Source organism: Schistocerca gregaria, chromosome 8 (assembly GCF_023897955.1).
Source record: "Schistocerca gregaria isolate iqSchGreg1 chromosome 8, iqSchGreg1.2, whole genome shotgun sequence".
NCBI lineage: Eukaryota > Metazoa > Arthropoda > Insecta > Orthoptera > Acrididae > Schistocerca > Schistocerca gregaria.
In genome coordinates, this window is record NC_064927.1 from 187,645,119 (window position 1) to 187,658,545 (window position 13,427).

The window sequence follows — 13,427 nt, forward strand, 5'->3', positions numbered from 1 at the left end:
TGACATGCTCAGCACGTTCGTGAAGGAGGACGCCACTTGCCGTTTTCCAGCGAAGGTACTTGCAGCTAGACGGCGCCCCACCCATTGCAGTCAAATGCTTTGGGATTACGTGAACAACATGTTCAGTAAACCTTGAATTGGGAAAGGTGGTCCTCCCAAGTAGCCACCATGCAATTTTTGTCTGTGGGGTACCGTCAAGGATCGTGTCTATGCCAGTAAACCTAGCAACGTGATGACTTGAAACACCGCATCACTGAGGCCATCAGTTATATCCCAGCACGAATGGTCTAGAGGGCCTTACAGTCAATAATGGACAGACTCTATAATTACACTGAGCGGGAAAGTTGCAAGACTGTGTAACTACACTACTGGCCATTAATATTGCTACACCGCGAAGATGATGTGCAACAGAAGCGAAATTTAACGGACAGGAAGAAGAAGGTGTGATATGCAAATGATTAGCTTTTCATAGCATTCACACAAGGTTGGCGCCGGTGCCGACACCTACAGCGTACTGACATGAGGAAAGTTTTCCAACGATTTCGCATACGCAAACAGCAGTTGACCGGCGTTGCCTGGTGAAACGTTGTTGTGATGCCTCGTGTTAAGAGGAGAAATGAGTACCATCACCTTTCCGACTTTGACTAAGGTCGGATTGTAGCCTATGGCAATTACGGTTTATCGTATCGCTACATTGCTGCTCGCGTTGCTCGAGATCCAATGACTGTTAGCAGAATATGGAATCGGTGGATTCAGGAGGGTAATACGGAACGCCGTGCTGGATCCCAACGGCCTCGTATTACTAGCAGTCGACATGACAGGCATCTTATCGGCATGGGTGTAACGGATCGTGCAGCCACGACTGGATCCTTGAGTCAAGAGATGGGGACGTTTGCAAGACAACAACCATCTGCACGAACATTTCGACGACGTTTGCAGCAGCATGGACTATCAGCTCGGAGACCATGGCTGCGGTTACCCTTGATGCTGCATCAGGTGACAGGAGCGCCTGCGGTGGTGTAGTCAACGACGAACGTGGGTGCACGAATGGCAAAACGTCATTTTTTCGGTTGAATCCAGGTTGTGTTTACAGCATCACGATGGTCACATCCGTGTTTGGCAACATCGCGGTGAACGCACATTGGCAGCGTGTATTCGTCATCGCCATACTGGCGTATCACCCGGCGTGATGGTTACACGTCTCGGTCACCTCTTGTTCGCATTGACGACACACTGAACAGCGGACGTTACATTTCAGATGTGTTGCGACCCGTGGCTCTACCTTTCATTCGATCCCTGAGAAACCCTACATTTCAGCATGATAATGCACGACCGCATGTTGCAGGTCCTGTACGGGCATTTCTGGATACAGAAAATGTTAGACTGCTGCCCTGGCCAGCACGTTCTCCAGATCTCTCACCAATTGGAAAACGTCTGGTCAATGGTGACCTAGCGACTGGCTCGTGACAATACGCCATTCACTACTCTCGATGAACTGTGGTATCATGTTGAAGCTGCATGGGCAACTGTAACTGTACATTCCATCCAAGCTCTGACTTAATGCCCAGGCGTATCAAGGCCGTTATTACGGCCAGATGTGGTTGTTCTGGGTACTGATTTCTCAGGATCTACGCACCCAAACTGCGTGAAAATGTAATCACATGTATTTGTCCAATGAATACCCGTTTATCATCTGCATTTCTTCTTGGTGTAGCAATTTTAATGGCCAGTAGTGTAAACGCTTGCCTTGTAATTTCACGTTATTAAACACCAATTTAATATCAACATCTTTCTGACTAGTTCTGTACTATGACAAAACATTTTTATAATTTTTTGCCCTCTGTAGATTTCAGTGTGCGGATGCTTGCGTTGTGATATACTCGAGCGAAAAGATATTCTTATTAAGGGCTTGTAAGAGAAGAGAGAACTAGTAACTTAGCGTTTCTAACCAGATGAGGGATAAAGACGCCGATGCGGAAATGTGTGCGTGGGAGCGCATAGGACCGGCGCCCCAGACGCCGGGGCGACGGCAGATGCTGCGAGGTTTAATAAAGCAGGCAGCGCCGGCGCTACGGCGGGCTGCGAGGTGCCCCGCGCAGCGCACCGGCTCACGGCTGCTCCTAATTAGATTTTGTTTGGCCAAGTTCAATATTTATATGCGCCGCATTATGTACGAGATTAGGGATAATTTCTCTTAGAGGGGCGCCTCGTTAGCTGGCGATGGCGGCACAAGTTGAGGGGCGGGATTGGCCCGTTCGCCCGCCGCCGCGAGGCGCGCCGGCGAAGCGGGTTGCCGCCTGCCAGCCAGGCGCTAACCGGATTTCCACTGCGCTCCCCGCGCCCATTGAACGTCGCCATTAAGCAACCCTGAGCGGCCCTCTGAGCCACTGCGCAAGCCGTCTCGGCGCCACTTCGCGCCTGCGCTCCCGGCGACTTGCAGCTGGCTTGCAAGCGGACTTTGCTGATTAGACGCCATCGATTTTTTTCTTTGATTCGGGATCACAGTTATTTTAAATGAAATCATTTTCGCCATTAGATTGTAAGTTTTAATCATCTTCTTCCAATTCTGATGGTGACTGGGGCAAAATACAGGGACCGAAAGGCTATTTACAACCAGATGGCAGGGCAGTTGCAAGAGTTGACGGGCATGAAAGGGAAGCAGTGGTTAGGAAGGGAGTGAGGCATGGTTGTATCCTATCCCCAATGTTATTCAATCTATATATTGAATAAGCAATAAAGGAAACAAAAGAAAAATTCGGATTAGGAATTAAAATCCATGCCGAAGAAATTAAAACTTCGAGGTTCGCCGATGACACTGTGATTCTATCAGAGAAAGCAAAGGATCTAAATGAGCAGCTGAACGGAATGGACACTGTCTTGAAAGGAGAATATAAGATTAACATCAACAAAAGCAAAACGAAGATAATGGAATGTAGTCGAATTAAATCGGGTGATGCTGAGGGAATTAGATTAGCAAATGAGACAGTTCAAGTAGTAAATGAGTTGTGCTATCTGGGGAGCAAAATAACTGATGATGGTCGAAGTAGAGAGGATGTAGACTGGCAATGGCAAGGAAAGGGTTGCTGAGGAAGAGAAATTTGATAACATCGAGTGTAGATTTAAGTGTCAGGAAGTCTTTTCTGAAAATATTTGTATGGGGTGTAGCCATGTATGCAAGTGAAACGTGGACCATAAATAGTTTAGACAAAAAGGGAATAGAAGCTTTCGAAGTGTGGTGCTATGGAAGAATGCTGAAGGTTAGATGGGTAGACCACATAACTAATGAGAAGGTATTGAATAGAATTGGGAAGAAGAGAAATTTGTGGCACAACTTGACTAGAAGAAGGGATTTGTTGGTAGGACATATTCTGAGGCGTCAAGGGATCACCAATATAGTGTTGGAGGGCAGCGTGGAGGGTAAAAGTCGCAGAGGGAGACCAGGAGATGAATACATTAAACAGATTCAGAAGGATGTAGGTTGCAGTAGGGACTGGGAGATGAAGAAGCTTGCACAGGATAGAGTAGCATGGAGAGCTGCATCAAATCTGTCTCTGGACTGAAGACTACAACAACAACAATCATATGCTTATTTCAGTATCGATATTTCGGCTGTAGAGCCAAATTCAAGTGCAAGGTCAAACTTGAAAGCAATAAAAATGTAAATGTTGTGTCACTAGGACCTCCCGTCGGGTAGACTGTTCGCCGGGTGCAAGTCTTTCGATCTGACACCACTTCGGGGATCTGAGCGAAGAAAATCTCCGACCAAGCCGGGAATCGAACCGGACTCTTTGTATTGACATTTTGTCGCACTGGCCTCTCAGCTACCGTGGGCGGACCATGAAAGCAATGAAAAATTTGGATAACAAACTGCAAAGCATAACGTGATAATATTTGATGAACGCAGTTCACGGAGCGTTGCTAACGGCCTTGCCGCAATGATAACACTGGTTCCCGTCAGGTCGCCGAAGTTAAGCTCTGTCGCGCTGGGGTAGCACTTGGATGGGTGACCATCCGATCTGCCGAGAGCTCTTCGAAATCGTGGTGAACTCAGGCCCTGTGAGGCAAATAGAGGAGCTACTTGATTGAAAAGTAGCGGCTCCGGTCTCGTAAACTGACATATGGCCGGGAGAACGGTGTGCTCACTTCATGCTCCTCCATATCCGCATCCAGTGACGCCTGTGGGCGGAGGACGACACGGCGACCGGTCGGTAGTCTTGTGCCTTCATGGCCTGTTCTGAGGGAGCTTAGTTTTAGTTACTTTCAGTTCAAGGAACATTACTTACAATGTCAGTAAATACCAGATATCTCTGAATGCTATGTCGTCGTCGCCATAATGTGACCACCGCCCATATCCGACAATAACGTTCAGAAACCAATCACAGACGCAAATGGTGGCACTAGCAGTGAACCGTTTTTTTTAATGTCATTTTTGTTCGTTGCGTTTGTTCGTGGAGGACGTCCCATGACACCCGTTCAGGTTCAGCGTTGACCCATTCACTCAGTATTTTTATTACAGCGGGCAGCTAACCCTCTGAACGAACATGCTGATTTACCGTGCTGGCTAATATAAAGTGTGTCGAGGGGACGTGGAAAACTATGCAATAGTTCTCATGTGGAAACGGAACGATTTATCTGCGTCAAGAAAGGTATGATCATTGGCTTTCAGGCCAAGCGTGGAGGCATTTCTGAAGCGCCAAAGTTTGTAAACTGCCCATTCGTCGCTGTGGATAGAGTATACCGTGCATGGAAAAATGGCACTACTCGAAACTGGTGCCGAGGGAACTGTGGTGCCCCAAGGGCATAGATGACATGGGGAACGATGGTTTTGGAGATATGTACAGGCGAACAGACGTGCAACTTTTGAGCAACTGAGAGCCCAGATGAACCAAGAGGATACCAAAAGTGTCTCCTCAATGACCGTTCAGCAAACGTCGCTGAGTGTGAGCTGCTGCAGCAGGCACTTGGTTCATTCAACCATGCTGACTGTTGTTCACCAGTGATCAAACCTCTAATTTGCACGCCATTACCGCAACTGGTGTCCAGTGATTGGCGACAGTGATTGGTTGTCCATTCCAAACATAACATTTCTGAAAGAAACACATATTAGTCCTGAAACAAGATGAAAACATGTCACGGTATAAAACTGTGAACCATTCTGATTGAGTTAATATAAGTAGAAGAGAAGAATACACATATGTTCAAAAACAAAACAAAAAATGCGCAGTGATGTAACAGTCACATCCAGACGCCATCAGTACTGACATTAACACGTATTATTAACGACCAAATTACACAGTACTGTTACAGTCACTTCTACAAAGCATCAGTGCCCATAATGCCGAATATTCTGAGCAAGAAGATTATATATAAAAAAGTAACTAAAACATATATAGCATGTGATCTAAGAAGGGGGCAACGGAGAAGGGGAGGGGAGGGAGAGAAAGAGTGGGAGTAAATAATCTAAGCATTAGGCCACATGTCTTTATATCTATTGCAGTGCATCATTGACAGAGTGTAACAGGCGTAGGTACAGCTATTTCTGTTGGTGACTGATTACAGTGTACTGAATGATATTGTATCAGCATTTACGTCGTATTCAGACTAATAATTATTACTATTACAAGTCCTATGTTTTTAGGTTGGTTACTACTTCCAAGTATGTGCGGCAAGAGCAAGCCATTAATGCTTATTTTCCCTGAGGAGCAGGTCAGGCGTTGAAGTGTGTACACATGGATGCAAAAAGGTTAGCCTATACTGATAGGCGTAGTCCACTTAGTGATGCAGTTACAATCATGCAGGAAGCATCAGGCTGTAAAGTTTGTGACATGTTTGCGGGAAGACCGTTTGACACAGAGGAAAAAAAAAACAACCACACTGAATTGTGTACATATTAAGGTACCACACACAAAAATATATGCACTTATATCCATTACGCCCAGTATATGTTGGAGCACTGAAAATATATGAACAACAATCTCTGAAGTACAAGACAAATGTCGATGTTTATTCGTGTTTGGTAATAGTTTGTGCTTACCACACCAGTATGTTGGAGAACATTAGCACAGCACAGTACTTTAAAGTGTGTCTGCCATTCGTAAGGTTAGTTGCAATCCCTAATCGTAATTTGCACGCAGACCTTATGATGAGACAGCCGATATATACAATGATAGGACAGAACATTATGATCACCTACCTAATTGCCAGTATGTACACTTTTTGCACGGGCAACAGCAGTGACGCACCATGGCATGGAAGCAGGGAGGCCTTGGTACGTCACCGGAGAGTTGGCACCACATATGCACGCACAAATCCCGTAAAATGCGGAAAGTGGAGCGATGAGCTCTGTCGCCACGTCCAATTACATCTCAGATATCTTCGCTCAGGTTCAGACCTGGTGAGTTGAGTGGCCAGTACATCAACTGGAACTGGTCAACGTGTTCCTCATATCACTCCATCAACTCCTGGCCTTGTAACATGGCGTATTATCTTGTTGAAAAATGCCGCTGCCATGGGGGAAACATGATAGTAATGAGCTCCACTGAACCCATGAATGCCCGTGTGAATGCTCGTCAGAACATACTGGAGCCGCCGCCAGCTTGCCTCCGTCCTACAGGGGTCAAAGAAATATTCCCTCGGAAGACGACGGATTAGCGTCCTTCTATCAGCATGGTGAAAGTATCGGAATTCATCAGACTATGCTAGGCTCTGCCACTGCGCCGACGTCCAGATCCGGTGGTCACGTGCCCATTTCAGTCATTGTCGACGATGTCGTGGTGTTAACATTGACACAAACATGGTTCGTCGGCTGCGGAGGTTTCATCGTTATAGGAGTGTTCGGTGCACTGTGTATTCAGGTGCACTTCTACTCTGCTCAGCATTAAAGTCTGATGTTAGTTCTAGCACATTTTACCGCCTGTCCTGTTTTACTAGTCTACCATGCTTACGACGTCCGAAATCGGTAATGAGAGGTGGACGCCGAAGGTCTGGACGTGGTTTCACCTTGCTTTCGCCACGTGTTGAAGACACTCACGACAGCACTCTTCGAACACCCAACAAATCGTGCAGATTCCGAGCCTCGACGCCACCACAATGTGTTCTCTCGGTCAAACTTAGCTAGATCGCGCGCCTTCCCCATTCTACCCATGGGTTCTAATTTTTGATAGAATCGATATGCAAAATGCTTACTGCGTTTTAAAATCACTTAAAAATTAATAGCAGATTATGTGCTCATCTCCCCTGTAAAGTGGTGCATTGTGGAAGTACTCTCTGCCATCCACCTGACTATGATTTTTTTTAGTGCAGTTGTAGACTGAGGTGACAAACGTCACAGGATAACAGTATGAATATATAAAGATGGCGGTAGTATCGCTTACACAAGGTATAAAAAGGCAGTCGAGTGGCAGAGCAGTCATTTATTCTCAGGTGATTCATGTGAAAACGTTTCTGACATAGTTACGACCGCACGACGGGAATTAACACTCTCTGAATGCGGAATAATCGTTGGAGTTAGACGCACAGGACACTCCATTTCGGAAGCTGTTACGGAATCCAATATTTCGAGATCCACTGTAAGAGAGTGCCGAGAATACCAAATTTCGTGCATTACCTCTCAGAACGGGCAACACAGTGGCCGACGGCCTTCACTTAACAACCGAGCGCAACGGCGTTTGCGTAGAGTTGTCAGTAACACTACGTGAAGTAACCACAGAAATCAATGTAGTTCGTACAACGAAAGTAACCGTGAGGGCAGTGCGGCGAAATTTGGCGTTTATGGACCAGACGAACGACACGAGTACCTTTGCTAACAGCGCGATATCAACTCCCGCGCCTCTCCTGGGCTCTTGACCATATCGGTTCGACCCTAGCCGACTGGAAAACCATGCCTGGTCAAAGAAGTATGGGTCTGAGCACTGTGGGACTTAACATCTGAGGTCATCAGTCTCCTAGACTTAGTTAAACATAACTAACCTAAGGACATCACACACATCCATGGCCGAGGCAGGATTCGAACCAGCGACCGTAGCAGCAGCGTGGTTCCGGACTGAAGCGCCTAGAACCGCTCGGCCACAACGGCCGGCTGGTGAAAGGAGCTGCATTACTATGTTTACGACGTTGCTCATCGAGACATATACGTTATCTCGCATTTCTAACTGCTTCTCTCACACAAATAATGATAAAAATTCTGAAATTCAGGGTCGCCACCAGCCGAAGCCCTTCCTAACCATTTAGAAAAAACGGAGCTGGAAAATTATTAGTTTAATTACTTTAATAATTTAATTACCAGTACGCAAATTTCTTTAAGCAGCGAGATAAATAGCACTCTATGTCGTCCATGAAGCAACTTGATTAATTCAGGTTTGGAAATCGGAGCAAGGGGGTAAGATCGACACCAAAGAATTTATCTTTCACGTAGATTATTTATTGTAACTAAATATTTGGTTGCACATCCTAACTAAACATAACTGGTGCCGGACTCGAAATATTTAAGTAAGAATTACGTGAAAATGAAACAGAGCACAATTTAACTACAGCAAGTAGAAACATAGAAGACGGGGATGGGAGACAATTATACTATCATCTTCTTTGCATTAATACCATAAAAATATCTAAGTGAGATTTGCATTACGATTCTACGCATGCTCTATTCTGGACAGAGGTTTAACCAATACACAAGGCAGTGCGATAATTATTTAACATACTAACTGCGTCTGCTATTTGTAAACGTCCGAACTAGAGCACGTGGTGCATTCTGACTAAAACTGTTGTGCTGTTTTGTAGATAAGCGCACGAAAGAACAGATATTCTTGCAGAAATTGCAGCTCATTAAACAACCAAACTGTTAAAATAAAACCTATTGCGGTGCCGTGGTGAACCAGAAGGGTCACTGATTACCGAACACGTGGCACAAAATCGACACAAAAAGACGAAAGCAATTTCCACAAAATATAAAATTAAAAATCATTTAAAATTACTCGCTTCACACGCTTCAGATAAGCTAAAGTTCTTAAGTATTTCACCAGTTAAACATAACGAAGTCCTAACTCAACCTGATTCCTATCACCTGAAACCCCCCTTAAGAGCAACGAACCGTACTCACCAATTGTTCACCGAAGAGTGCCCCTTTCTCTTTCCAGATTACCTAGCTCCTCGTGCAGCGGAAGCTACCAGAGGGGTAGCCCTCCGTCACTAACCTCTCACACAAAAACAGCTTTCGACACAGCCCTTGACTTAGATGGGTAAACCTCTCTGTTCAGGTATTGGAAAACTAAGTTGGTCATCCTGTGCTCTCCTTTGAACGAGAGGCAAACATCGTCTGCTCCCAGCAGACGATAACCAATTCAGCGATTCCCACAAAAGAAAACCGAAACCCACGTTAAAACACACATATAATAATCAATAGCCCTCATTTGAGTGCTCAGTCTTTCTGGAAGAGTTCATGAATTGAGCTAAAATCAGGTAGTAAAATGAATAAGTTGTATCGAATTCGACAAGCGTCTTATAAAACGACTTCATACAGACGTTTCATCATGTCAGCATCAGCTGGTAAGAGTTTATGGTAGGCTTCGAGGGTGCTGGAGACTCCTAGAAGCCTTGGATCCAAGTTGTCAATAGGGCACTGTACAAGCTAGTTTTGGCTGCATAATGGCGTGGGCTGTATTTACATGATTCCTCTGGTCCAACTGAACCGATGATTGATGGGAAATGGTTATGTTCGGACACTCAGAGACCATTTGCAGCCATTCGTGGACACCATGTTCCCAGACAACGATGTAATTTGCATAGATGACAATGCACCATTTCTCCGGGCTGTACCTGTTCGCGACTGGTTTTGAGAAAATTCTGGACGATTGGACTGAATGATTTGGCCAGCTATATCGCCAGAAATGAATCATATCGAACATCTAAGATACATGATCGAGAGATCAGTCCGTGTACAAACACTTTTGCATTTATAGGCGTCTATAAAGGGCACTCTGCTCAGTCTTTCTACAGGGGACTTCCAACGACTTGTTGAGTCCATGGCACGTCGAGTTGCTGTACCACGCCGGACAAAAGGGACGTCCGACACGATATTAGGAGGTATGCCGTGACTTTTATCAACTTAGTCTGTGGACGTAGGTATTGAAGTTCCGGAGAAATTGAAAGAGTGCGAAAGAGGGAGGGTACTTTTGGAAATCGGTTCGGTCTGCTACTGTATACGCTTGTTTAAAAGGTAGGCCGAAAATTTAAATGGAGGCCGGCAGTGTAATTCGAAACAAGTTTTCAGTCTTGATGAAGGAGATGCAGGGTCCCATTATATTAGACAGAAAGGATGTTCGTAAACGTTATATTTAGGGCGTTATTAGCTCCGGAGCCCCTTACAGCGTTGCAAATTGAGAAAAATTGCAGGCGCCAGCTATTGGGGAGGCCGTTATTAGGAGGCGCCCTCCAGAGCGGTGTTACCGGAGAGGAGTGGAGCGCCAGCGCCGGCAGCCAAATCTGTTTGTAATTTCTTCCGGCCCAGTCCGGGCCATTGTGGGCAGCGGCTCGTCAGCGCCGCGGGGGCTGTCGGCGCTCCCGGGGTACACAATGCTAACGACCTGCGCGGAGCGGCTCTCAGGATGATAGATCTGCCGGACGCCTCGGCCGATCGTCCGAGATACGTGCGAATGACGGTCGACAGTGAGGAAAAGGAGTGGAAGGGACTTTGTAAGCGTCTACATTCAGTCCTGATGGCAGAGCAGAAACTGCAATGCTATACAACATGTTTTAGGAGGGAACTGCATAACGGCTAAAGCTGTGTTCTGGGCACAGTCCCAGTTGCCGCTGACTCAGGAGATTTTCAACATTCCTTATACGCCATTAAAATTGCTACACCGCGAAGATGACGTGCTACAGACGCGAAATTTAACAGACAGGAAGAACATGCTGTGATATGCAAATGAATAGCTTTTCAGACCACACATGCTTGGCGCCGGTGGCGGCACCTGCAACGTGCTGACACGAGGAACGTATCCCACCCTTTTCTCATACACAAACAGCAGTTGACCGGCGTTGCCTGGTGAAACGTTGTTGTGATTCCTCGTGTAAGGATGACAAATGCGTACCATCATGTTTCCGACTTTGATAAAGGTCGCATTGTAGCCTATCGCGACATTGCTGCTCGCTTTGGTCGAGATCCAATGACTGTTAGGAGAATATGGAATCGGTGGGTTCAAGAGGGTAATACGGAACGCCGTGCTGGATACCAACGGCCTCGTACACTGTCAGTCGAGATGACAGACATCTTATCCGCATGGCTGTAACGGCTCATGCAGCCACGTCTCGATAGCTGAGTCAACAGATGGGGACGTTTGCAAGACATAAACCATCTGCACGAACAGTTCGACGACGTTTGCAGCAGCATGGACTATTAGGTCGGAGAACATGGCTGCGCTTACCCTTAACGCTGCATGAGCGCCTTCGATGGTGTACTCAACGACGAACTTGGGTGCACGAATTGTAAAACGTCATTTTTTTCGGATGAATTCAGGTTCTGTTTACAGCATCATGATGGTCGCATCCGTGTTTGGCGACATCGCGCTGAACTCACGTTTGAAGCGTGTATTCGTCATCGCCATACTGGCGTATTACCCGGCGTGATGGTATGGAGAGCCATTGGTTACACTTCTCGGTCAACTCTTGCTCGTATTGACAGCACTTTGAATAGTGGACGTTACATTTCAGATGTGTTACGACCCGTGGGTCTACCCTTCATTCGATCCCTGCGAAACCCTACATTTTATCAGGACAATGCACGACCGCATGTTGCAGGTCCTGTACGGGCCTTTCTGGATACAATACGCCAGGCGCTACTCCTGATGAACTGTGGTATCGTGTTGAAACTGCATGGGCAGCTGTACCTGTTCGCATTTCTTGTTGGTGTAGCAATTTTAATGGCCAGTAGTGTAATTATTGAGCAAACTCAAAAATTTAAAATGCTATTACGAGGTGTAGTTTTACGTTGAAAGTGTAGCACAACACATTGAGCTGCCAAAAGTCATGGGAAACCTCCTAATAACTGCCTCTGTAGCCTTCCATAGCGTGTTGCCGCCGCAGGATTTCGTGCACGAACAGACTACTCGATTAGGATTCATGTCGGACGGCCTAAGTCACCAAACCATTCGCTCGAAATGTCCAGAATATTCGTCAAACCAATCGCGAAATACTGTGGCGTGACAAGGTGCATTGCCATCCACAAAAATTCCGTCATTGTTTGGGAATATGAATTGCTGCAAACGGACTCCAAGTAGCCGAACATCCAGAGGACGCAGTACATTCCGTGTAAACATTGCCCACACTGCTATGGAGTGAGCACCAGCTTGTTCAGTGAATTGCTGACAATCTGGTTCTATGACTTCGTGGGGTCTGCAAAATACTCGAAGCGTACCGTCAGCTCTTATACCGTGACTCATCTACCCAGGACACCTTTCAAGTCGTCTAGCGTCCAACCAACATGGTCCCGAACCCAGTAGTGACGCTGCAGGCCATGTCGTGCTGTCACCAAAGGCACTCGCGTCGATCGTCTTCCACCATACCCCTACACTGTCCTAACGGATACGTTCGTCATGCGTCCCACTTCTTTTTGTGGTTATTTATGCAGCGTTTCTCATCTGTTAGCACTATGGAAACGCCGCTGCTCTAGGTCGTTAAGTGAAGGTCAGAGGTAATGCCTAAAATCTGGTATTCTCAGCACACTCTTGACACCGTGGATCCCGGAATACTGGATTCTCTAACGATTCCCCAAATTGAATGTCCCTTGCTGTTAAATTCAACTACCATTCCCTGTTCAGAGGGTGGACTTCCCGTCGTGCAGCCATAATCACGACGGAAACCTTTTCACATAAATCCGCCACTGCGCTGTCCTTTTGTATCTTGTATCAGCGATACTACCGCCATCTGTACACGTGCATATCGCTAAGAGTTAAAAGTTAGAAACAATATATACAAGGCCCATTCAGTAAATTATCGGAAAGGTTGTGTAAAAATTATAAAATTACTACAAATTTGCGCTTCTTTCCTATTTTTGGTGGTGCCTTAAAACTGTTATCAAATCGAACTGGCTCACGTGCCTCTTTACCGGTATGCTGGGAATGAATGAAGCAAGATGGCGGCACCCCTGCAGGATGTACCAACGTGGAACACTGGTTTCAAATACACTCCTGGAAATTGAAATAAGAACACCGTGAATACATTGTCCCAGGAAGGGGAAACTTTATTGACACATTCCTGGGGTCAGATACATCACATGATCACACTGACAGAACCACAGGCACATAGACACAGGCAACAGAGCATGCACAATGTCGGCACTAGTACAGTGTATATCCACCTTTCGCAGCAATGAAGGCTGCTATTCTCCCATGGAGTCGATCGTAGAGATGCTGGATGTAGTCCTGTGGAACGGC